Here is a 26,974-nt window from a genome sequence, read left to right as displayed (position 1 = left end):
TTAGAGACTAAGATAGTCAATCTTGCAATGCAACTAAAACAGTTGCTTATATTTTGTTTACTAAAACTATAGCGGCATATTGGTTGATGGAGGCTGTAGAGAAACATGTTTGAAACAAATTTAGAGATTTGATTATTTAAAAGGGTAACTTAAAGAAATATATTACTTCTGTTGGTTGATGATTTAATAGCAACCCCGTAATCCCTGTCCTTAAATATAGTGAACTAATTTTCCATGTGTTATACGTTGTGTAGACTCATAAGCAGATTTACTAGCTTCATATTTTTAAGTATCAAACCAGCCATTGACATACATAGAAGAAGTTACCTCTTATGCAAAGGACTAACTGAAGATTCAATGGAACATCTCAATGGAGAGGAAAGAGTGAAGGACTTCAGGTCAGTATTTCAGTGTCTAACATTTTTTTCAAGTGCAACCATCTCTGTAGAGATGGTACAGCAGTAGCTGTGTGGACAAAAATGCCCATCTAGTGTCATTAGAGCAAGGAAGGAATGCAGTAGTGGATCACTTGTTCCAGTGAAAAACGATAAGATAAGATAGACTTTATTGATCTCACAGAGGAGGAATTCACTTGTGACATACATCATACGGTGTCTGAATGCAGAGCAAACCGAGCCTTGAAGCTGATTTCCAACAGTGGAAGGTGTATTTACCTTAAATAGATAGTTAATGTAGAGATGATTGCATCCACTTGCTAATACATCCACTTTTAGTCAGCGATCCATGTCTGCTGCCGTTGACCTAGTCAAAAAAAAAAAAAAAAGGTTTTATTTGCATATATGACAATTTGTGCTGCGATAAACACTAAGGAAGAAAAAAAATCAAAATCGGTATTAAGCACTGATCTGGTTATTACTCCGCTGCTAAACCTCCCATATAAAGACATTTATTCATATAAGGATATGTATGCTTTCCCACACTGTACATCATCAAAGGTTATTATTACCTCAGTCATAAAGCAGAAAAACCCTTCAGTTTATACTTCATAAAAATGTATTCTTATTTTATTAGTAAAAAAGGCTTTCATGAAGTCATTCTCAAACCCTGAATGAGGAAGTCTGAAAATCTGAAAACCAAGCTGCATAAAACAACTGCTAATGCCTCCAAAACTGGATTCTGACTTGAAAAATTTAATAATTCTTGTAAACACCAAAAATGAGATGCAATGTTGGTACCTGGCTCCTAAAAAAGTAAGAGAGAAATATTTGTGATTTGTTTGTGCTAGTAGGATCTAGTCAGCTCACAGGGAAGAGAAAAAATATATCCCCCAAGATACAAAATACAACAGTTTGATTATTTACGATGTCTAAATTGTGAGAAATTGTTAATAATGATATGAATGCGTTCTATTGTTATAATCTTCATTTCTAGATCTAGATTTTTAAATCAAGTGGACCTCATCACTGATCCACAAATCCAGTACATTAGGACAAATGTGTTATTAATTATATTTTTTTTATATTTTTTTCAAAAATGTAACGGATTCAAACCTTTAAAAAAAAAAAAAATAAAAAAAAAAATATATATATATATATATATATATATATATATATATATATATATATATATATATATATGCGCATTGCCTTATTTCTAGTGCATATTGTGCATATGTAATTATCTTATTTAGAGTGAAAATACTCATTCCTTAGGCAATTCATATCATTTACCAACTTAAATTAAAGGCAAATACACTTGATTTTTAGATATTTCTAGATCATTTTTATAGTGCAGCTTTGTAAATAGAAGTGTCTTTTTAAATAAAGTTCCTTTCTGTCTAATAATGAACAGAATAGCAATATCATCGTTGCCAGTTCAGAGAATTAGCATCCTGTTCCGTGACAAAGATGGGAATGTGTGTATAAAGGGGGGGGAAGTCACATCATAACCCATCACTGAACATTGAACACCCCCAACTGTCTCCTCCTCTGGTCCCAAGCTGCATGCTCTGCCATCCAACCCTGTCTCTTATCTCAATCAACCACCCCTCCTCCCCTTCGCCTCTCATCGCTACTCTGCTTTATTCTCACCATCATCTTCATCATTTCCTCATATCTTTTTGTTCTTTTCTCTCTATCTGATGCTCTTTTTCTCCTCTACGACCTCTTGTCATTTCTTGTCTCTCCCACTTTTAGTGAGTCGTGCTCTCTTTCCATTCCCTCCCTCCTGCCTGGCCATATGGTAGCCTTTCCTGTGTCATCTTTCTGAACTCACCCACAGAAAACAGCAACCATAGGATCAAATGTTAGAGTAGGAAATGCAAGCACTGGTCAAGTTTGGGTGATATGATTTCAAAAGATTTAACATTTTTGCGCTAACATGCAAAACCTGCATAAGATTAGACAAAACAAATGGATCCATCTGTGATTCTTTTTTCTATTGATTTCCTAGACAACAATGCTGAGTTCGGCTATCTGTTAGTATTTGTTCATAGCTTGTTCAAAATCTAGAATGCTTAAGCTTGTCAAATATAATCTAGATTAGCAAATACTGCATGGCAACAAAGATCGTTTTAAACAATTTGATAGTGATACATTTTTTTTCTTTTGTGAGCCCAGGAGATTCTTATAGGGAAGCTCTGGAAGGCAAAAAAAAAAAATCTAGATTATTTTTCCTATCCTCAAAGGAATAAGATTTTTTTCTGCCCTGAAAAGCAAATTTTTTTTTATGCCCTTTTCTTTCTGTCACTGTGCCAACACAATGCAAAAAATATAACACAATAAAACAATGACTTGTAATGTGTTGATGGAAAAAAAAAAGATTTTTTTATCCTTGCAAAGTTGAAAAACATGAAAAATATTCTTTGCAGCCCAGGTGTATTTTAATTCATAAAAAAAAAATCATATAGAAAATAGACAAATACAACTGTGTAAAAGCTGTAAAAAGAAATAAAAAAGTAAAAAAAAAAGCAGTGCTGATGTATGTTTTTCCCTCTGCATGGAATAAACTAATCCTGTTACATAAGAAAAGCATCTGTGATCGGGTTTTCACTAAATGTCTGTGAGTGCATTCTTACTACTGTAAATGTAATGATTTATGACTCTTTTAGACCCGTTTTACTGTATACTTTTTGGCCTTGATGCATTTTCTTTTATGGTTTCACGGTTGAATGTTTTTGACTAGCATGTGTGAAACTGGTTTTGTCAAACTGTTGCCCATCTTGCTCAGAACACTTACAAAAGATAAAGAAAGTTCTTAACTGGTTCAAGTAAATTAATCAACAAACACTCCAGTAACTTTTAAAATCATTATTATTATTATTATTTTTAATTGAGATGTGTTTTTTTATATATATAAAAAGGGGAATGATTACCTGCATAGTAATCTTCCTGTCTATATTGTGCAAACACATGCTCCTAATGGACACTGATGGCTTTCCTTTTCTCTTCACTTTCTTTACTTTGCAAGAGCAAAATTGTTTTATTGTTTTATTGTTTTATATGTCATATTCATGCTGATGATGCAGTATTTGTGGCTGCTGGAGCAAATGAGACATAGACCATAATTAAACCAGTAAATATAGTTCCACATCATAAAAACACTCCAGCTCTTGTCAAAGAGACAATGGGGCAGCATTCCTGTGGCAAGAACCAGAGACATCTAGTGGTCTTGCATGCATAGTGCAGGTATTTTCACAAATGAAGGAAGTTTCCACATAGGCCCTATAATAGCATGTCTGTGGAACATTTATCCAAATGATATATTATTTAATAGATTCTAACAAGTTAATAAGGCTTAAAGCCTTCCTGACTGTTACTGAGCTGATGCCAATCTCAGATTTGACTGTGACTCATCCTGTCACATCCAGATGAAGGCAGCCCAGCCGTACTGCACAGTCTAACACAGACAGACATTCTCATCTCGCTGCACATTTGCATCAGAGTTATGACCATTCATGAGATCTGTGGGGTGATGCAGTTTTTTTTTTTTCCTGAATAATAAATGCTGTTACTAATAAGTTTTTCAAAAACACATTTAATATGAATCAGACATGGAAACCAAACAAAGACATGTATTTTGTGGTTATATGATAACACTTTGCAGTAAGTTATATATACCTCTGTATTTGCAAGTTAAAAAGAATAAATGCAAATTCAAGGCTTTCGACGCAGGATGTCATCTGATTTTATTCAGACAGATAACCAGCTAACTCTGCTCTTGCTTAAAACTGCTCTGTGCAGTTTTATTCTGTAATTCGTACTATGGGAATACACAGAGGGAACTCTCTGAAACAGAACGGCCCTACTACTTGTACATTTGTAAAAGGCTGTCTTTGTTATGTTTGACACCAACTATTGGAACTAATTATCCACATGAAAGTCAAGAAGACTCTAACAGCTGCATTTCCTGGAAATTTGCAAAACCAAAACCACATTGAATATTGCTCTCATGCTTTGTGAGGTTTTCTACCTAAGTTTAGTTTTTGCTTAAAGTTCTAGAAAACATCCAAAGATTTTCTTGTTCCTGTGAGTTTTGTTTCCTATTGCATTTGCTTTTGATTTGTAAAAACCTTGTTTGGTTATTATGGTGAGCTCCACACCTCACTGTACAGTCTATATAATTTTTTTTATCCCTTCAGTTCCTGTTCCTCTTGCTCTCTGTATGTTTAGTTCCGCTATTTCAGCAAAGAGCTAGCTTTCCATCTCATACACTACTAAAACCTTCCCCTCTTTAAAGTGTTAAACAACTGAGCTGTTCTTCTTTTCAGTTTGCTACTTAACTGATATTTATATTGAGGAAAATAGTGTTAGAGTCATCATCTGAATAAAAAATAATTGAGAAATCACAATGTATGATTTTTTAACTATTTATTTATATGATACAGCTGCAAATAGTGATTGAACACCTGAGAAAATCAATGTTAATATTTTGGTACAGTAGCCTTTGTCACTGGAAAAACAATCTAAAAATAAGTAAAAATTTCTTAAATTAAGCGTATTTAACCTTAATTTGAGCAGGAAAATTAGATAGTTTGCCAATAGAATGAGTATTTTACTCTTAAAATAAGAAAATTAGATAATATGCACTTGAAATAAGACAATGCATTTGTTTTTTCTTATTTTAAATGTAAATTGTCTCGTTCCATTGGCAAAATGTCACTTTTAACTCCTCAATCCAAGAAGAAACGCACTTATTTTAAGAAAAAAAAGACTTATCTAGATTTAGATTTTTTCCAGTGTATTAGAGAGGTTACATGTGTCCTTTAGTTTTCCCCCAGGTTTGCACACAATGCAGGAGGGATTTTGGCCCACTCCTCCACACAGATCCTCTCTAGATCAGTCAGGTTTCTTGGCTGTTGCAGAGGGTTTAGGTCTGACGACCGGCTAGGCCCTGCCAGAACTTTTATATGCTTTTTACGGAGCCACTCCTTGGTTATCCTGGCTGTGTGCTTCGGAAGGAGAGGTGTAGGTGTCTTTATGCAGCTAACGACCTCAAACATGCATCTAATTTAGGATAATAAATTAATACATAATACATAATAAATATACATTGTGATTTCCATCTCGCAGTGGACATTTACTTACTATGAACATTTCAGACCCTTTGCAACTTGCAAGATAGCAGGGTGTTCAAATAATTATTTTCCTAACTGTAAGGTAAACAGTTTCAAAGCAGAAAAGGTTTAGGATTAGCGTAGTGAACAAGTGCAAACAGGTTTTTTTTGTATCTCCCATCAGCATCAGTATCAGTCAGCATTGGCTGGTAGGATAACACACATCCATCCATCCATCCATCCATCCTCCAACACGCTTATCCCAAGCGGGGTCGCAAGGGGCGTGGGTCCCTAGCTCCAGCTGGAGAAAAAAAGAATCCATGTTATAATTTCATTTTGCAAGTAGAATAATCTGTACATGAGGCATCCTGACAGAGGATGAAAGATGCAGGGCATAATGCAAAATGCACATTTCAAAAAAGACTATAAAGTCAAGCAGACTTTAAAAGGTCACTCCACAATTATTTGCAGCCCTTTTTAAAGAATTATAGAAAACCTTTTAAGAGCATTTGCAGTGGTGTAATCCACCAATGTTTTTTTTTTTTTTATATCAGTGCTCCGAGATACACTAAACAGAGAATTTTTCTAATGTCTATTTTTTTTTTAACTTCCCATCGATCTCATAGAAATCTTTCATTAAAACTCCACTATTTTATTGTTTCCCATTCTTGTTGTACCTTTTCCTGTTTGTTCCTATTAAAATCCAAAATGTATCAAAATTCTCCAGCTTTTGTTTGGGTCTTTCATCCTTGACTCATTACTCATTAACTAGAAACAGTAAATGAGTAATGTTTTCTGGTCAAATGAAGATAAGATGCAGTTTTTGAACAACAACCATTCCAGATATAAATCAAAACAAAGGATGACTATTTAAAAATGTAGCTAATCCACACTGCCTCAAGGAGACTTTAGAATAAAACAGGGTAAAAATGTAGCACTCTCTACCAGAAAACTGAAAACGGGTCATTATTGTGTCTTTTTGTGGCTTTAAAAAATAATAATTACATCATATTAAAATAATTACATTAGGATTTAAATTAAAAGTGTGTTAAAGTGTTTGTAAAGACCTGATTTTTACCTGTGCCCACTACTTACTAGAGTTATTCAACAATTTCTCCTCTTGGCACACTGCTAGCTTTTTTATCTGCTTTGCTCCAATTTTTCTCAGATTTACCAGCAAAAACTCTTTTTGCACGTTTGTCTAAACTGTTATCTTTAACTGTAAAGCCTCCTCCTAGTTCCTTTTTAATGAGCCATGATGCAAAAAGCATTAATTCCTCATCTTTCTGCAAAGTTGTTGCAAATAAATATGGACTACATGTGGTCGTTTTAAGATATATAGGCCTACTGTAAAAATACAATGAACTTGATGAGCCAAGAGATGAAGTCCTTAGGTGGATATAAAAGTTTAGTACATAATGTGATTTAAGTTTAAGGGTGACTTTTTTACTTAAAAATCATTTTTTTCTGACACACTTTATCCCAAGTGGGGTCGCGAGGTGTGCTGGTGCCAATCTCCAGCTGTCTGAATATGAGAAGCAGAGTTCACCCTGGACGGGTTGCCAGTCCATTGCAGGGCAACACAGAGAAAAACAACCATTCACTCACACACTCTCACCTAAGGAGATTTTAGAAAAGCCAGTTAACCTAACAGTCATGTTTGTTGGACTGTGGAAGAAAGCTGGAGTACCCAGGAGAATGCTCAGGGAGAACATGCAAACTCCATGCAGAAAGACCCTGTACCGGCAATTAAACCCGCAACCTTCTTGCTGCAAGGCAGCAGTGCCACTCACTGCCCCACTGAGCATTACTTTACTTAAACAAAATTCACTTATAGCACAAATACTGCAAAAAGAATGTGATTTAAAGAGTATTTAATACATCATATACTAATAAGCAAATAAGCATTTCTCTTTAGTTTATTCTCAAAAAGAAAGTGTGATCTTAAATTAAAGTATCTATTTTTAATATTTTGAAGCATTTTGGGTTTTTCCTTGTCTCTAAGGAAAGGATATGAGTATATCTAACACTAATGAGGTGACAGACAGCCTTAAAAAATAGAACTTCAGTGTATTTACTGGTAAAACTGCTAACATTACATAACATCTCCACCCTTGCTGCAGGGCTCTGACACCAATGATCTCACCACATCATCAAAAACGATGTTTTAACGTTGTAAGCTTTTAAAGTCTAAGATAAGGAGTCCTGTTTACTCCAGCCCTGACAGCAGGGATGTAAACTCTCAGGTTCAAGTCTCAAAAGACCACTTACAAGCGTTTATCCATACTAAACAAACAAACTAGGGCCATGCAGATGGAAAGATGGAGCGGAGTTGCATACTTTAAATAAAACAGACAGCAGTCAAGCAGACGGAGCTTTGATCCCTGACTCTGCATTTCTGTGGAAATACAAATTACAGGAAGTTGTTTGTTGCTTGAAATTGTTGAAACAGAAACTGGGAGGGTTGTAAACCTACAGGCCAGCATTGTTTCTTATGTAATATTAAGGTTGGTGTTTTACTAGCATTTATTCTTATTTAATTTTCGTCTTTAGAAATGCTATTTTTCTAATATAGAAATTACAGACAACATACTATAAAGCAGCCTTAAAATTCAGTATTTCCATTTCACAGATTTAATTCCAGAATTCATGAGTACAGGCCCCCTGTAACATGGTGATATCAGACATAATATAATTCTTATATACTAAGTATTGCAAATTATGGCATTATTTTAAGGCAATTTTTAAGACAGCTTTTTAGTTTTTGCTTGTTATTTTCAGTCGTTCTTCCAGTCAATCCAGTAATTACAATACAGTAACTTAAATGAATATGATAAAGGACAAATGTTTTTAAATGTGTCTAATATACAAATTATCTACCTTGATCTTAAATTAAAATACCTTAGACAATTGACTATTCAGGTTATAACAGCCATTTTGCCATTTGCATCTTTAACATCTTTTTTTTGTTCCACAGGAAGGGTTTAGGATTTATTAATAATTAACTCTATCCCCATTAAGGAAAGCCATACAGGTGATTACAGACTACAACACACCCTCCCCCTTGGTAGATGCAGCAAACACTGACTTCCTAAATGAACTGAACAACTTCTTTGGAAGGCTTGAGGCTTTAAACCGCCTCCAGCAGTGGAAGGAATTCCACACCAGGGGGAGGAGACACTAAACCTGGACGTAGCTTAAGTGAGAAAAACTCTGAGGAGAGTTAACCCAAAAAAGGCTGCCAGCATGCTTTAAGTCTGCCACCATCCTTTCAGTCCCAAAGAAGCCTCAGGTCACCTCAATGACAACCAGCCTGTTGCACTGACTCCAATCATGATGAAGTGCTTTGAAAGGCTGGTTAAAGAACATATTGTCTGCTGCCATCATTTGACCCACTCCAGTTCGCCTACCGAACGGAAGGCTGTTGACCACCTCAGCTGTAGTGGTGGTCAACAGCATCAAATTCCTGTGGGGAACATCACAGACACCCTCACCTGGAATGTAAACACCACCTCACTGGTCAAAAGGGCACAAAAGCACATGTACTTCTTGCAGAGGATGAGGAGAACCCACCTGCCCCCACCCATCCTCACCACGTTCTACAGAAGCACCATAGAGAGCGTTCTGACCAGCTGTCTCACTGTGTGGTGAGGAGGCTGCAGCGCCGCAGACTGGAAGAAGGTGAGGAGAGTAGTGAGAACTGCAGAGAAGATCATCTGGGCTCCTCTTCCCTCCATAAAAGACATTTTATCCCAGCGCTGCGTGTCCCGAGCCCATAATATCATAAAAAAAGACCCCTCACACCCCCACCATGGACTGTTCTCCCTGCTGTCCTCTGGAAAGAGACTTCGAAGCATCCGATGCAGATTCCAGAACAGCTTCTTGGGAACTGTAGATCATATACAAGTCTTACATTTATATTTTATCACTACTGCACTTTAAAAATGGAAATGTCTTGAGAGCTGTACTGAACAAAATTTATTTTTGTATACAGTACACTCTGTCTAAGATAACTCTAAGTTAATAAGAAGTAAAAAATAAAGGTTTTTATGACTTGAATTATTTCTTTAAAATAATAGCTACTAATCTCTTGATCTGATGTCATGCAACTGGTTATTCTAGGTTTAAAGGTCACAGAAGGTCTAACATCCGGTATATTAATGGTTTACTTATCATTTTTAAGGGAGTTTGATTTAGGCTATAACCTAAATGCATTTATTTTGCTCTTGACTGTCTGAATGTTTTTTTTCTCCTTTGCTCAAAGTATTTCAGTCAACATGGCAATAAGTCTTCATCCTAGGTTTTTAAAACCATATGCATTCCTTTCATCTAGTTATGTGTGTGTTCATAACGGCATGAAAAACAATACTGTGGGTACAAACTCCTGTAGCTTCACAAGTGGTACACTGAGCATTTTAAATACATTCTGCACTCTGTGGTTTGAGTCTCCATGGAAGCTCCCCAGAGACTCTCTGTAAAACCTGTAAACTTCACAGTGTAAATCCCATCGTACTGAGAAATGACCTACAAACAGAGGGCAGCTCCTCCCTTATTCTTGGGCTTCTTAAAGGAAGAAAATGTTAACAGATGAGACTATTTCACACAGTGTTTGATAAATAGTGTTCAAGACTAGACTGTTTAATGGGAAAGCATAAAGATGTGTTTAGGAAAAGGTTTTAAAAATCTTAAAAAAGGTAAAAGGCAGAAATGGTCAAAGACATTTAGAGGTATGCAGTTCTGGATTTAAAGGAAACATGTTTGTTCACACAGTGGAAACAGTGGCCTGCATTACATGAGCTGTGGTTTTTGCAGGGTGTATCTCACCACAAAACCACGTGGCTGATAGATGTACCATAGTTAGATGTGGTGAGTCATTGCTACTGGCTTCTCCATTCTCTGTATCATTGACAGTAGGTTAATTAGTGAAATTTTAACAAATTTATTTATTTTTTTTTATTTTTTTTATAAAATGCTATGTTTTAGTAGCCTGGGTGCCAGTCCGAACTTAGTCCCGCCCACAAGGTTTGAGTTCGGGGAAGTTCGGTCTGGCTCTGCTCCATAGTAGCGCGAGTATTAAAGCCCACTGTCAGGCGATCCAATCAAATTGTCAGGGCGGGCTTTATACGATGATGGACAGATGATCAAGAGTAACGTTATCAACCACGTGACCAAAGCGCGCTTGGGTGACAACAATAATGGCTGCCGCTGGAGAGTTTGGGTGAGTAGATATCGACAGCAAATTAATTTTAAAAGAGGAACAGAGAAACGCGATCAAGTCTCATCTTCTTATTCTAGGCGTGAAACTGCAAGCTTTGATTTTTGTGGACAACAACTATGCCTCGCTTAAGATACGTCACGCACTCCGTTGCTCTTATTGGTTGTAGGTCTATCCAATTGAGTGCAGAGGCATTTTTTTTCCTGGTTCGTTCAAAACACGCCCCATAATCACAGCTCTATGGAGCAGTATCAGACTCATATTCTGACTAGAATTGAGTCGGACTATGTCAGGCTAATGTTTTAGCACCCCTTGCTGAAAATTTGAACCGCTGTATAATAAGGGATTAGGTGAGAGCTGTCCCAAAGAGTTTCCTGTAATGTAAAGAAGAAATACTATCTGAGCTGAAAGCAGACAGGGAGTGGCTTCAAACATGGAGTTCTTTTTTTTTCAATCGTGAAAAGACTTACAAAGATGCTGATAATCTACTTCAGAGGAAACGTTTTATCACACAGATGGTTTAGGAAAAGGTGGGGTCTGCCGTCTCTAAACATTATCCCAATTTTTTTTCCCAATCGTGAACAAAACCCTTTTATCTTTACACATCCTCCTAAAAACCAGATACCCAACTATCACTTCTAAATACAGTATTATATGCCTCCTCTTTCATCTCTAAATAACAATTCAGTTTGTGTTTTGTGCCACCCAATTACATGCACCAACAAAGTTGGCTTAAGTAAGAAGTTGTTCTGTTTTCATTAGTAAAACTGGACATTTAAATGCTTCAGTTTGTTTGTTGATAATGGCTTCGGTTAAAAAGATAAAGGAAACATCTTTATAATGGATGGTGGATTTACTAAAGCCAGCTTGTTCTGCCTTTGTTAGTGCTGTTCTCTAAAGTTCTCTTAACCTTTCAACATGGAAACTACTGCATGAAACCATTAGAAGTTTGATTCTTTTATTTCCCTTTTATGCTAATTATCATTTGAACTTGCACAGTGTCCGGAATTCATGACATTAATGAAGATCAGTTTTCGGTGACAAGGATAGTTTGTTCTTTTCCAGTTAGATTTTCAGGCTTAGTAACGGCCAATCAGGGTCTTGCATGCAATGATTGTGCATTCCCGTAGACTGATTTCTTAGCAGAGCTTAAAGTCTGGACATATTTTTATCGACTAAAGTTATCGTTATCTCAAAGCACCATAGAGGCTGACATAAAAATGATTACAAACCACGATGCCTCAATGATGATACTTCAGATGTTTACTTTGATTCAAATTAAGACATAGTGCCTGTTGTTTGCACATCAAAAGCTGATTGAGGGACCAGTTTGCTCAGACTTTTTTTGAGTTTTCTTTTTGAGTTTTCATTGGTTTCATTTCCATTTTGCGTTATTTTTGAGTTGTATCTGATTTCTTATGTGTTTCTTATTCACTCTGTTTCCTCCTTGTGTCAGTCCCCTTCCACTAGCTCCCTTCTAGATTCTACTGTCCACAATTAGTTACTTACCCTAGTCTTGGTTGTTTGGCATATATACTCCTTAGACTAAGACAACTTTTATATAATTTTGTACATTAATAGCTGTTAGAGTGATAATTATAAAATTATTGTGTGGACATATGAAACATTGAAAGAAAGAGGATGCTACATTTCTATGCTGTGCATACCAGAAGGGTCTTAAATTTTTTTGACCTCCAGGCAGAATCACACGGTTGTGTGACTTCCATCCAGCCAGTTGGTCAATTCACACCATCTTGTTACCTGCATCCTCCCAGACAATCATTACTGGGCCTTCTGTTTTAGGCCCGCCTGTTTGATGTTGTAAACTGTTAATAAAAGGCTTGGCCATGAAGGGATCTGTGTGAGAAGGTGCCGGTTTTCCGAGCCGGCATCTTCTCTCCACCCTGCAGACGCTGACGTCACAAAACCCTGTCTCTGTGTTGATCATTTCCTTTTAATCTTTTAAACTCACATTTTTCTGGATTAAAACCCAACAATAGCGTATACAAAACTAAATTTCATTTTGTACAGCTTTCAGACGGTAAATGAACAGCAGCTTAGCAGTGAATTGCGCATTTTCATTTCATTAACTGCAGCAGTGATCAAATGTGGGAGAAAAAAACATGGTGCAAAAAATGCATTGATATGAAAGCTCAAATAATTTCAAGACATATATATATATGGTGCAAATATTCAGTATTTTGGTTTGGTATTATCAGTGTGATGCAGAGTCTGTGACTTGATATAGTTTTTTTTTTTTTTTTTTTTTTACACCTTTTTAGTTACTTTTTGTTGGTTCCTTGTTGTTCCTTGCTTCTCCTGTTTTTTGGTTTTGCTGTATTTTGTATTTTGTTTTTGCACTTTACCTTCTGTTACCTTCTGTTGCCTTTGGTTCTACATCAAATCAGCAGAAACAGAGCGACTTAAGCAAACTGTTAGCTGAACAGTGAACGATGAGAACTAATCAGTTTCTCCAAACTGTGATGAACATCTTAGAAAAAAAATTAAAAGAAAAATCTGAACTTTTTCTCTGGGGTCATCGAGCATCACCACTATGATAAAACAGTCCATGCAAATGTGATAATGTCTGTGCTCCCCCACATTGTGAGCTTTTATAGGTTTGTTTCCGACATCGTAAAGTATTCTAAAGAAGAACAGAAGAAGAACGCAATGATTATGCCTCATTTAACATACTGTCTTAGCAGCTGGTCACAGGGCTGTAAAACAACATTAAAACCAATCCAGTCTGTCTACAAGCAGGCTCTAAAGGTTTTGGACAGGAAACCTTTTCGTTTTCATCATTGCAGTATACTGGACAAACATGTCCTGTTAAACTGGGAAAATTTAGTTACATTTCATGATGCAAATCTGGTCTTTAAAATTTTACATGGCTTTGCTCCACCACCACTTACTGTTTTTTTCACACAAGGTAGCAGACTCACCAGATCTGTCTCTTCAAATAACCTTACAGTCCCCCTGAGAAAAAGCTCATTTGGTCAGTCAGCCTTCTCAGTGCGAGCAGCTCAGTCCTGGAACACCATTCCAACTCATATACGCAATGCAGACACATACAGAACTTTCAAAAACATGTTAAAAGCATGGTTACAGGAGAATCAAACCTGTAATCATAATCAATAACTTCTGTCTGCCTGTCTGATGCACTTTTATCAATGCTTTTTAAATCTTATATTTATAATAACGTCTTTGTTTTTTACAGATCAATGTCCAACTTTTATGTAGATTACTAACTATGTATTTTATTGTTTGCACTAATTTTTAATGTTGTTGTTTTTATTATGTTGGCATTTTTAACCTTGCCCAGGGACTACAGTTGAAAATTAGCTACTTAGCTAACACTGGCTCATTTACAGAAATGTTTATTAATGTGCACTGTCCCTGTTCAAATAAACACAAAAATAAAATAAATAAACAGCAACAACAAGAGCACTGATTTGCATTGTGTTTGCATTATGGCAATATATAACAGCGCTGTTGTGTCAGCGTTTGTGCGTCACAATATGGCCTTGTGACCAAGTGAAACAAAAACTCAACAACTGTCAGATATTTCCATTTATTCAAAGTAGAGATAGGTTGTCTAACTTTATGGTTGGAAAGCCGTTTTGCTCTTTTTGTTCTTGTTAACTTTTTTGAATTTAGTGAATATGAATAATAAAAAAAAAAAAGATATTTTTATTTTTTTTCTGGCTTGCCTAGAAGAGTGGCGCACCACAAAACTGTAACTTTGATTAAGAATGATAATGAACCACATTATTAGCATTGTGGTGAGATATCGACTCCATGGTGAAGCTTCTAACCCAACTGGTTTGACTGAGCTTTAAACCTGGCTGTTAATAAGTACTCAAAGCATACAAACTTACGCTTTAAACAAAGGAATAAAAATAGGATTTCTAATACAATTAGAATATTTGTACCAATGAGGGAATATTAGCTTTATAGCTTAGACCTCCCCCTCCATGCCATTATGATATCATGTCCATAATGGCAAAAAAACTAAACAAAAAAACCCTTAAATATCCACATTATAACTGTGAGGTGGCTAAACTAACCTAATCATATAGAATCAATTGAACTAGTTTATTCTTATCTCAGCAGTTTACCTCAAATTCAATGTCAAAGGATTATATGAGACAAACAGATCTGATATAAAAAGAAATAAAGCAAATTCTATCAAAAAATTTAGACAAATAAAAAAATAATTACATACATTTCATTTAATTTAAATTGCAGTAGGAAAACAGTGCAAGACAGTTTTTTATGCTTATTTGTAAAAAAATATTTTAACAAAAGAAGCCACCTGTGCTAAATGCCATGCAATCAGTTGATTGGCTCCACCTGTTATACTGCTATTTTAACTCATGTGCTGTTTTCTGTTAACCGTGACTTTACCAGTTTTTCTATCAAACCTTTTCAGCTAACAGAGCCACTTCTGCCTGCCTTCTATTCCGAGAGGCATATCCTGGGACATTTTTAGTCTAACTGCTGCAGCCAATTGGCAATTATAGAAAAAAAAAAGAGCAGATATATATATAAACAGAATTCAGACAAGCAGTGTGGTACTGGTTCAGCAGTGCCTAAAAGTAATAATACTACAAGTAGTATGGTGGCAATAGTTCTTCGTGTGGCAGTTTAACGTACAGGTATTGCGTAAGGGATTATTTAATTGACAGCATAAATCAAACTAATTCTACTACTAAATAAAATGCTGAAAATACCTCACTACTCCAAACTGACATTGCTATATCAAATGTCAATAAAACCATTCAGTAGTTAAATATTTCAAAACAGAAGCTATGGGACATCCAAAGTTGTCCATTGTAACTATATTTATTCAGAATGTGATGTTTACGCCCTGGGTTCGCCCATGTTTACACATCCACCCAGATAACATCACATTCTTTCTGCCCCTCAGCATCATCTCTCACATAAAACACTCCACTCCTGACCACCTGACATTGAAAATTTATTGTAGAACAAACATTTTTAGAAATGCATGCCTAAATACTGCATATGTCAACATATGTAAGAGTAGAAGGAGAAACTTGCAGAAGAGGAAAAAAAAAAGACAGACAACAGCTCAAGTATCAACAATCCCTGGAGGGTTATATAACATTTCCTTGGGAATGGTGGGTCACAGCGACCAGTTCATCTTATCTCTGTCTCCATTAGACACCATTGGTAGGCCTCCTTTAACAGCCATTATGAAACTATCTGTCACAAAGCAGTGGCAGCTCAGGCATCCAACAAACTATTTAAAGGTCGGCAAATCACCCACTCAACACCACATTTTCTTTAGCAGCACAAGAATTAAGAGGTGTTAATTCTGCAAAGCAAGCATTAGGAAGATTCAAGGCCAGAAAAGAAGTGTTGCCATTTTTAAGTGATCTCAAGCCTCCCTTTTAGTGTCCAAGTGTTATATGTAAAAAAAAAAATATTCTAAATATATTGCAGTGTTAATTTTGGTCAAGGAAAAATGTATCCATCATGATCTTTAGGACCTTTGTTCTGGTTTGTTTTAGTGTTTTATGGTTTAGTGAATTCTTTTAGTTTGTTCTATTTTGTTATTTCCAAGTTTTTCTATGTTAGTTTATTACATTATTTTTTTTTGTTTTTTGTTTTATTCCTGTTATCTTTAGTTTTAGTCTAGCGTATAGTACCTTTCCATTTGTGTTAGGTTTCTACTTTGTTTCCTCTCAGTACTTTTCAGGTCACCTTTCATACAAATTGAGCAAATTGCTCCTATTCCTTTACCTTTCATGGGGTGAATAGTAAAAGCCTTCTTGTAGTGAGGAAAGGAACTCCTGACTGCTGTACCAAATCTTGTCGACCTTTAGTCTTCCAGGTGCCTTTACACAATAGAAACACATTTGCAATATGCAAGTCACATTGGGATTACAATGTTCCAAAAATAAAAATGAAGCCCTCAGTTATAAAACCTCAAACTTAAGAAGAAATTAACATTAACATGTTACACAGAGTAAGCATGAAGGAAAGGTGTATATAGTTAAACTCATGAGGTAGGCTGTGCTTACACCTCCTGTCACACAAAGTGTGGGAAACCATACAGCACTTTTGCAGTAGATAAGAATGTCTGGTAATCACTTTTCTAGACAGACTATCAATATGATGCATCCTCCTGCCAGCACTATTCAGACAGATCTTTTCATTGCAGTGACTGACAGACTTCTGCTACGGCTTAAGTTTCCTTATCTCTTTGAATTCTTTTTAATGGATCCTCATTCTCCATTCCTCTTCAATTACTGTTTATTTTCCTCTTTATTTGTACTCATCTCTCCCTCTACATGTATCAATCCATCCATCACTCCAATTGTCCATCCATCTGTCCATCCATCCACCATCAATCTATCAATCCATCATCAATGCATCCGTCCATCATTGATCTATCCAACGTTCCATCAGTCCATCCATCCATCCATCGTTCCATAATTCATCCATCCATCATCCATCCATCCATCATTCATCCATCAATCCATCCATCCATCCCTCCATCCAACATTCCATACATCTATCCTTTTATCCATCCATCCATCCATCCTATATCCATCCATCCTTTGTCCATCCATCCACCCATCCATTGATCTTCCACTACACATTGTAACAATAATCTGCAGTTCATCAATCTCAACTCGTTACAAACATACTTTGTTGGTATTAAAACTGAAAGAAAAACTGAGCAAAAGTCTAGTTTCTGCCAATCAAAGCATGTTTTGTGGTTACCTTGGCTAAGAATTTGCACAGGCATATTCAAACAAAAATATTTTGGGGTAGAAAACATCCTGGAAATACTTGTAAAATCAGAAATGTTTCATGCTACTCCAATGTAGAATGGGTTGTGCTACAGTACAGACAAATGTAAATTTCAAAAGAAATGGTGCTGTTGTGTGTGGGTAGACCAGATCAGCCAAGTTTGCATCAACTGCACCATACTGGGCAGAAGGAGCAGCTCTCCTGATCGAGTCATATTTTCATATGATGATAATGATTAGTTATGTACCGAATTAAATGAATATATAGTAATATATTGAATATAATAAAAAATAAGTATAGTAATATAAATATTATAGTAATATAATAAATATAAATACAGCACAGTCGCCTGAGGTCTAGACAACTCATTGGTTCCTGATGGGTGTGACCACAGAAAGGGAATCAGGATTACCTAAGCCTGGCTGCTAGTCTGGTCTGGAGCAGGCTACCTCTACAATAAATCACCATGGTAACTTATGAGTTACTGCTTTTGCAAAACCAAGTAACAGCTTACAGTACCGGTTTAATCTGCCATTTTGTTTTTGTAAAACAGCCCTCTGGTCTTCAAAGAAGATCCAAAGGGACTTTTATCATCAGGAAATAGCTTTGTCTCTATTACAGATTTGCATAGAATTACGTCCATATCCTGCTAATTCTGAAAAGGGAAAGCTTATGACATACTAAGTAAATCATCAGAAATTCCGAAAATTCAGATTATGTTTTCATGTGATAACTGAAAACATGACAGAAGTGGATGTAAACACATGACATAAATCCGTATTTCAGCCACGGCTCTGGTGCTCATCGCCACAAAATAAATGTAGAAAATACTCCTCCTTAATCCGAATATGCCGCAACATCCTCCTCCAGACACTTCTGGTTTTCTTTCTCATCTGTTTTTGAAAGCAGTAAGGTCCACCTACAGATTAGGGTACTTGTGTGTTGCAAAAAAAGTTTTGAAATGTCCATTGTAGTTCTGAGAATTTTTAAATGACCGAAAAACCTCCCCATCAAAGCATACGAAGTTTTTAATTGATAAAGGTGAGTTTTTTTTTAAGAATTGCATTGTTTCCATTTAGCAAATGTATTTTCGTGATAACAAGTTGATGCTTAATGGAAATGCAGCTAATGTATAAAAAGCTGTTTTTGTATGTGTTTACCTTCATCAATATGCAAACCATAGTGACAAAACTAAGCAGGTTTATGGATAGAGGATTTAAAAAATAAAAACTAAAAAAATATTTACCATCTGCAGAGCAAGTTTTTAAGTCTGAAGTCAAACGGGGGGCCTACTTTACAACAGATGAATTCAGAAATGTCAGGATAAAGATAAAAACAGACTAGCATGAGGAGTACATCCTGATTTCATCTGTTCTGAGCCAGACTCTAAAGGTGTGGCTACCTCAAGCCAGCTGTATACAACCAAACTAAATGGAGGTTTGCAGTTTTCCTCAAGAGACCATGAGGTTGATCACAGATTCCTTGGGCCTCATGTAAGAAGCATTTGTACAAACAAGTTAGTTCTTAAATTGTTTGTTCAAGTGTTTCAGGATAAAATGTCGCATTCACCATTTTTATATTATTTAAAATCTTCTCTGAGATACAAACAAATTTGACGAGTGCTCCAGTCTTGACGTAGAAGTTTTGTGCAATCAGTCAGCTGATATACAAACCTAGTTCTTTTTTAACAAAATTACTACATCTATCGTCACTTGGAAGAAGAGATGGCAAAAGTACTCACTTTCCGTACTTGAGTAAAAGTACAGATACCTGTGTTAAAAAAAACTCTGGTAAAAGTGGAATTACTGATTAAACTTATTTACTCAAGTAAAAGTAACAAAGTACAGGCTTGTAAATTTACTTAAAGTATAAAAGTAAAAGTAGAAACCACTTTTTTCATGCCGTTGCCTACATTTTAAATGGATGTCTGCCAATAGGACTAGATCTCCGTTGTGTTCATTTTCAATCATCTCGTCGTCCATACTACTATGCTAACGCCACCGCCACCAAGCTGCAATGATTTGCCGCGAATGAATACCGCCGAATCTGTCGATTCATCTTGTAGTGGTGCGTCAAATGCAACGTAGATTCCCATCCAATTAGATTGAATTTGGTATTGATGACGTGAAAAATAATAACGGTAACTCCATTGAAATGATTCAAAACTAAAGTAACGAGCCAATTTTTTAAAATGTAAGGAGTAGAAAGTACAGATATTTGTGTAAAAATGTAAGGAGTAGAAGTAAAAAGTCGCGATAAAAATAGGTAGTAAAGTAAAGTAAAAATATCAGAAAAATCTACTTGAGTACAGTAACAAAGTATTTGTACTTCGTTACTTCCCATCTCTGCTTGGAAGGAATCCTCCATTTTATTACGCTATGTTATGTATCATGCAGCTGTGCAATTATAAATTACATTTTTTTTTGCTGATGACAGAACTATTGGTCACTACATCTGCGCCTGGCAAGTTGACCATGGTTTAATTTGTTATTTCGTCAAAAGAAAGAACAGTTAGAGATCAAGCTAGACGTGTCCTGCAGATGTACAGTATGGGTGTGCATGTGTGCAGATGTACAGTATGGGTGTGCATGTGTATCAAAAGGAGATTTTATTTCGTGTCGGTTGATTGCGTCAAGCATTTACATCATATGTTGCACCTCTCACCTCCAGCAGTGTTCATAGTGTTAATTTACTGTTTTCAGATTAAACAATTTTTCTTTTTTTTTTTTTCTTTTCTTACTTCTGTGATGGTGCAAGTATGGCATTTACAGGTTCAGTCAACAAAACCTCAATCTCTGAACCAGTAAAGTTTTTTCTCTCCCTTTTCAATATTTTTTATTGTGAATGACTGCCTTCTGACCAACGTACAATTTGTGCAGTGTAGGGCTGGGTACCGAACTTCGGTTCTTTTATGGTACCGACCGAAATGCTTCGGTTCTACAGGGTATCGAAACATGCCTCGTCTTTCGGTACCAAGTTTCGGTGATTGGCTGTAACACTTAACGTGATTGCGTCATCCAGGAAAAATACACAGGTGGTCCCGCCTACAGCCAGGGATCATGTGTATCTGTTGTGAACTGGTTACGAGCGTCGTGGAACCCCTTTAAAATGCCCGCCAGGTCAAAAGTGTGGCTTCACTTTATTAAGACTGAAGCCAATAGTGCGCAATGCAATACATCGTGGACGGAAACAATTTAAGAGCAGAAAGTTGCTCGGTGTTTGACTGCAAGAAGAGCGGACCGCAGCCAGCGCGACCATCCTCCTCTCAGCAGCCCGTGGGCAGAGCAAAGCCAGAGCGGCGTGAATCATGCTGCTTTCAAACTGGACGCAGCAGGAGCAGCAAAATCACGTCTGCTGCTTCATTTTTGCTGCTTGTAACAGCTTCTGACGCGCGGCTGAAGCATCTTTGCTGCTCTGGCTGCGCGGTCGAAAAGTGGCTCTGACGCGCGTTAGGCGGAGCTACTCTATCCTTTATTTGCCTTGCAGCTATATTTGCTGTGATCAGTGGGAATAAAGTAGTTTTATTATGTTTTTAAGTCGGAAAATCCACATAAAAACTTAATCAGTGCAGTCAGTTCATCCATATCAGCCTTCCAATATTATTTCTGTCGGAGCCGCTCAGACTCCCACATACCAGCGGTGCGCTGTCAGTAGGATCCCATTCAACAGGCTTGTTTGTCAGACATGGTAATTTTTCTAAAGGAAAACTGCTAAGTAAAAAGGTCCTCACAATGTAACAGTGAATATTAGACTTTTTTTTTTTATGTAAGAGGAAAAATGTAAATGGAAAAATCAGAGCTTAAAATAAAACTCAAGATTTGTACTTTTTTATGTTGTGTAATTTTCTTTTTCTTCAAATTGATATTATAAAACTGGTATCGAAAAAAGTATCGATCAGGAACCGGTATCAAAGTGAAGGTATCGGTATTGGTACCGGAATCGAAAATTTTTGAACAATACCCAGCCCTAGTGCAGTGATTATGCAGATTTGCATTTCTCTGTAATACCTGCTCTTTAACACACATGTGGACTGCATTACATTTACAAGGATCATTTATGATTCTTTACTAAATTTCTGAATGTTTACCGAATCTGATGTGGCTAAGGTAGAACTCCATGGTAGACGAAAAAATAATAGAAATTTTACAAAGTGTTGTTGCATGGTTCACCAACCAATAGCGGATCGGCTCAATGCTTTTTTGGTTTGCATTTGGCATTGCTCTCAGATAAATGTGCTGCGCTGGTTCCAGTATTTGAGAGGCCACCACCTTTTTTACCACAGTTGTTAAAGCTACAGTGTGTAATTTTCAGCGACATCTAACGTTCAGACTGCAGACTGCAGCAACATGAACGTCTCCCCCCCACCGCTTCTCCCCCCCAACAGTACGGCGAGCATTACGGGACAAAATGTCTTCCACGACTTCCGCATCACCTACCTTCTCAAGTGATGAGGTTTGTTTACATAGATAATTTTACAGATAGTATTTCATTAGTCTGTGTAGGGTATAGATTTCATGTAGACTTAAGATAATAAATATACCCGTTATTTTTTCTACGTCGTGACGTTTTGGTGAGCTGCTTTGCATGGTGATATAAACAGACGAAGTAATTGTAGTCATTAGTTTAACAGCGAGATTGTGTTCGCTGGAAGAATATATATTCCCCGTTTACAGAGTCCAAGTCTTGTTTGTGGCACGGGGGTTACAACGCGAGGAAGAGGGAAAGGAAGAGGGCAGAGAGGCCGGGGTGGGCGTGCAGCTAGGGCCAGGCGAGAGAGGGGAGCCAGCGGGGTGAGAGCAGAGGAGGAAAGGCTTGAAGATCTCCAAAGGAGCCGGAGAGAAGTAACCGAGGTATATATCCAGAAAATCATTTTACAGAAAATTACTGAATCATTACCTGTGAAACGTCAGGGACGTTGCTGAATAAGTATACTGGAGAATAACAGCATCATCACGCAGCACGTTATTGTTTTAGACAGGTCTGAGCATCCTGTACTCCAAAAACTGCAGTGATATTAGACAATTGTGTGTGTAGGATTAATTACCTGTCCAACAGAAAACTGGCAACTTCAGCGTCACTTTGAAAACCTTTTTCCTCCATCAGTGACTTCCATCGTGTAAATGCCGTGCCAATGTTGATCCGTGTTTTTTGTCGTTTCTTGTCACGCTTGCGTTTATTCTCGTCGTGTTTCCGCTTCTTAGATGACGGGGGTTCGGTGTCCGCCGCTTTTCGTTGTGATACAGAGTAGGCATGATCCTCCATTCGTCTGATGTTTGGCCACACAGTGCCAAACAGTTTGCAAAGTCACTCACGCCTGCCGCCTTGTTCACCTTTCTTGTTACTGAGGCGCAGTATACCTGCTTCTTCTTCTTCTTTGGTTTCAGGCAGACTAAACGCTTCTCAGGCATAATACTGCCATCTACTGTTCAGTACCGTCTCAGTTCATCTCTCTCAACTTGCCGTAGTTACTTTCGAGCGTCATGGGAGATCTCGCAATCGCTAGTTTGTTGCCTCTGCGCTGCCGTAGCGCAAAGATGTCTGCCTCCATGGCTGCGAGACCCGCTCCTATGTAATTATAAATAACGAATTCTAAGGCAACGCAAATATTATGGTTAAAAGGCTGAGCTCATAGGTGATGATAAATAACATAGTTATGTATAATATATTAAATTTCTGACTTTATATGCCTGTAATTATTACACACTGTAGCTTTAAACAAAAAACGTTAAACTCAGTTTAACAAATTCAAATTATCCATAGAGCTGCCACAGCCAGCACCGAGTGCAACTCTACCTGCCATCCTTGATGGCATTGTTTAATACGATCAGATACTGAATGTTTTGCCACTCAAAACTGTTGCTTTAAATCGTCATGCCACTCCTGCAGCTACCAAATACATTTTCTCTACTCCCTTACCCTCTGAACAACACATCTACAGTACCATATGTGGTTTCCATTGTTGACCATGAAACAAAGTTGATCACGTGGTTATATACAAAATGAAATTCATGACTTACTTGCATGAACCTGTCATGGTTGAATCTGTGTCTCTAGAGAGAAAACATAGGGTGGCACCTTAAGCACACAAATGCATAGGTGCAGCTGTGATCAATATATAAGGATCATCTCTCGGTCATGCTTATCCCTGCATATACGCCCCAGCTGATCAGGGCTAAACAGACAGTTAAAGAGGTCCGTATGTATATGATGGCACCAAGGAGAAACTCCAAGACTGTTTTGAATGCTCTGACTGGAACATCCTCAAGGCTGCAGCAACCTATGGCAACTTATTAAATATTGATAAGTATGCCATGACTGTGTCAGCCTATATTAACAAATGCATTGAGGACGTCAGCATCAAAAAGAACATCACCACCCGCACCAACCAACGACCGTGCCAGAAGATCCAGGATCTTGTCCACGACACCAGCACTTCAGTTCACCTTTTAACACCTTCATTCCACAGCATCTGATAGGAAAACTGGAACAGCTGGGCTTCAGTATACCCCTCTGGAATTGGCTGCTAGACTTCCTCACCAAAAGACCTCAGTCAGTCCGGGTCGGACAGATAACCTCTGATGTCATCATCCTAAGCACAGGCTCCCCTCAGGGCTGTGTACTGAGCCCCCTGCTGTTCACCCTGATGACACATTGTGAAGTTTGCTGAAGACACCACGGTGGTGGGCCTCATCAGAGACGACAACGACCTGGACTACAGAAAGGAGGTGGAGCAGCTCGTGGGCTGGTGCAGACAACAGTCTGATCCTGAACATGGAGAAGATGAAGGAGATCATCTTGGACTTCAGGAAGAATCAGCCTGACCACGCTCCACTGCTCACCAACAGCTCAGCTGTAGAGGAGGTCAACAGCACCAAATTCCTGGGGGTGCACATCACAGACACCCTCACCTGGACTGTAAACACCACCTCACTGATCAAAAGGGCACACAAGCGCATGTACTTCCTGAGGAGGATAAGGAGAGCCACCTGCCCCCATCCATCCTCACCTCCTACAGAAGCACCATAGAGAGCGTTCTGACCAGCTGTCTCACTGTGTGGTGAGGAGGCTGCAGCATCGCAGACTGGAAGAAGGTGAGAAGAGTGGTGAGAAAAGCAGAGAAGATCACGGGGCTCCTCTTTCCTCCATAAAAGACATTTTATCCCAGCGCTATGTGTCCCCAGCCCATAATATCATAAAAAATGACCCCTCACACCCCCACCATGGACTGTTCTCCTTGCTGTCCTCTGGGAAGAGGCTTCGAAGCAACCGATGTAGGTCCAGCAGAATGCAGAACAGTTTCTTTCCCACTGCCATTAGACTGCTAAATTTTTATGTAAAACGGAAAAAAAAAAAAAAACTGAATGTTGGAACTGTACAGTAAGTATACAGTCAAATGTGTACATCATTTTATTTTTGATCACAATGTTTGTATCACTGCTGCTTACCTTTATCAAGGCTGCACTTTCAAAATAGCATTACTTTTCTTTATGGCCATAATGTAACCGATTAGTTTCATGCCAGTCAGGAACAACTGATGCTTCACTTTTTATCACTCTGCTACAAATATGACTTCTACTAGGGACAATCATAGCTAGCCTAGTAAACTAGCCCCACCCACCAGCGGCCAAAATAATTTTTGCCTGAGAATTTGGTCTAGCCTCCATCAACGCCCTAGGCCCTAGAACTGGCGGGCCAATCACAAAGCAGTGATGTGTTTTGAATTTCTGGATGTAAAGCGGGCGGGGTTTTGAGGGCGTGACGACAAAGCTGCACGACGCTGGAAAAAGCACAACAAGGAAGATGGCAACAGCTATTGAACAGTAGCATGCACTGCAGCAGCAGCTTTCAGTGGAGCGTCACTATATGGTCCATTTACCGATGTAATGCGTAATTTAAATTTTTTTTTTCCGAATTTGAGAGGACCACGGCAACCAGCGGAGCTCCGAGGCCCTCTCTCGGCATAGTTGTGTCTGAAGGACCGCTCGTTCGGATGGTGATTTTTGACTGAGCTTTGGAATCAGTTTTGGAAGGATTAGACTTGGGGTTTTCATTGGAACGTGAGCAGGAAGAGGCTCTATTCATTCCTTTTTAAGAAGGACGTATTCGCCGTTTTATCGACAGGCTGTTTGTTTATACTCCCTAACCAGCTTCCTGTCGCACTTCGTACGTCACAGTCAGTTGCGCTCATTGGTCAGAGCGTTGGCCAATAGGCACAGACATGGTTTGAAAAACAACAGGTTGTTCTAAATTAGACATTTTATCTCACATTTAGTCTGGTTTATCAGGCTAAATCATAGCTGCTTTGAAAAAAAAAAAAAGTTTCCTTCCGATTTGATTTTCTAATAAATTGAAGTCAACTTTTTATACATTTAAAGTATTTAACCCAAACCTGGGACCTTTGGCTTGAATTTAGGAAGTTCCTAATGTGCAAGCATGGGTTCCTATTGGGTACTCTTGAAATACATCACAGTTAGGTTCACTACTGTACATGTTCCCCTGTGATTAACTGGCAACCTCTCCAGAGTGTATCTCTTCTTGCTCATTAACCAATGACAATAGGCACGAGCCTGACTTCAACACATAAAAACAGTTTAAAGTATATGTATCTTTTTCTTCTTGACATTAGTGTGCGATCACTGAATTACTAATGATTATAGTTGTCATTGAAAAACCAGCTGAACAAGTTTGACCACCTGAAATATTGAGTTAACCTTTGTTATACTAAATAGATCATTCTGCAATAAATCATGACTTATTTCTCATGCTAATACTGGAAGCAAATGACTGGAGGTAAGAAGCTTCTCAAATAAAGTCAATATCCAAATACATAAATACAAACATTTTATTTCTGCCCGTTTACAGTTCAATAATCTTGTGCAGGGGGGACAGAGGTATAAGGGGAAAATGAATGTTCACCTGCAGCTTAAAGAGGAGAAGCTGCAGCTCTTCCTGGTTTTTACATCTCTTCCCCATAATTTGCATACCGTCACCAAATAAAACTGGGGAAGGCATGCAATGCATGTAATTTCTTCTTCTAACACCAGAGCTTATTACCTAAATCTCTTTAGGTGTCTTTTTCAAACATATTTCCCTTCATCAAGTATTCATACCTGTTAGACCTTTGCACTGGTTGTCAATTTACAAAACAAAAAACTTCAGTTTGCTTAGTTAGGATTTGATTTTATTGGACCAAAGCACAATATAATAAACCTGCAGTTAGATAATGCACGGTTGATACTCCCTGTGTCCGTTTTTTTAATCTCAGTACAAATACAAGTGTTCCTTTAGGATTTAAACATGAAAAAATAAAGGTCCATCCAGACAAACTGTTTTTCTGTCCAGCAACACACAGATACTTATTGAAAACTAGAGATTCAAACAACTGTAGATTAATCTGACAGAATAGTCTGTTAGGGACTGTGTTGCACACTTTTTAGATAGTTTCGTTAACACTTTGA

Source organism: Cyprinodon tularosa, unplaced genomic scaffold (genome assembly GCF_016077235.1).
Source record: "Cyprinodon tularosa strain WSP-4 unplaced genomic scaffold, ASM1607723v1 ctg56, whole genome shotgun sequence".
NCBI lineage: Eukaryota > Metazoa > Chordata > Actinopteri > Cyprinodontiformes > Cyprinodontidae > Cyprinodon > Cyprinodon tularosa.
The sequence above is the reverse complement of the archived record's forward strand: the minus strand, read 5'-3'. Positions refer to the sequence as shown.